This window comes from Schistocerca cancellata, chromosome 2 (genome assembly GCF_023864275.1).
Source record: "Schistocerca cancellata isolate TAMUIC-IGC-003103 chromosome 2, iqSchCanc2.1, whole genome shotgun sequence".
Lineage (NCBI taxonomy): Eukaryota > Metazoa > Arthropoda > Insecta > Orthoptera > Acrididae > Schistocerca > Schistocerca cancellata.
Genome location: NC_064627.1, coordinates 994444528 through 994445868, shown reverse-complemented (window position 1 = coordinate 994445868; position 1341 = coordinate 994444528).

The window sequence follows — 1341 nt, the reverse complement described above, 5'->3', positions numbered from 1 at the left end:
TATGGCATGGTGTCATTTGACGTATAAATTAGCGTTTATACTTGAAAATGGCCTTAAGGCCGAAATCTGCATTAAAAAATAAAATAAAAATTATTATTGTCAAGTGGCATCAGCATCATTCAAAAAATTTACCACGACTGTGGCTGCAGCCAAAACAAAAATTATAAACTGCAGACTTTGATTTCCTGTAAATTCTGATGGGCAAACAAGTACACAGGTATGCAGACTTTGCCTAAAACTAAAGCTTAAGAACACACAAACACTATTTTATAACAATCAGAGTAATAATAATTTGCACTATTATTATTAATAATAATAATAATACATTCACTAATAATGATGATAAAATAATGGAGCGAATAAGAATGATACTGATTAGTTATTACACAATAAACTTAATAATAATTATTTGAGTTATTAATTGGCAATAATAATAATAACACTAATAATAATAAACGTCTGTGGCATTAAGAACGATATTGATTAGTTTAGCAGTTTTGAACCTTGTTTACTGTTTGGAGAAATGCAAGAGATAATGAAGGGGGAGAAAACTGCAATGAAAGCGTGAATGGCGTCTAGGAAAGAAGACAATTTCAGTAGAGAACTCTGTAGACAAGAGGAGGTAAAAGTGGTGGGCGAAGAAAGACTGACATGAATGAGCCGCAGACAAGTATCTGGAACAGATATCTATTGTCATAGAAGGTATATAACTAGCTGTCTTTTGAAATTAGAAAGTATTTTAATTTGTCTTACATTTTCAGGAATATTGTTCCAAAGTCAGGTTCCTGATGCAAAAAATGATTTATTTAACATGACAATGTTGTGTATTGGGACAGAGAGGATTCTGCTTTGTTTGGAATGAATATTTATGCTGTGTTGTTCGGATAGTGACAATGGCCCTGCCGCAGTGGATACATCGGTTCCCGTGAGATCACCGAAGTTAAGCACTGTCGGGCGTCGTCGGCACTTGGATGGGTGACCATCCCGGCCGCCATGCGCTGTTGCCATTTTTCTGGGTGTACTCAGCCTCGTGATGCCAATTGAGAAGCTACTCGACCGAATAGTAGCGGCTTCGGTCAAGAATACCATCACAACGACCAGGAGAGCGGTGTGCTGACCCCACGCCCCTCCTATCTGCATCCTCCACTGAGGATGACACGGCAGTCGGATGGTCCTGGTAGGCCACTCGTGGCCTGAAGACGGAGCGAGTGTTGTTCGGTTAGTAGAGTAAGGATTGTATAAAACTAAGAAGGAAATAACCTCATCTTGAGCACCACAGTGATACTAATGTTAATGGTTAATGAAAAGCACCTCAGCTGTAATATTACACATTTACTGTGT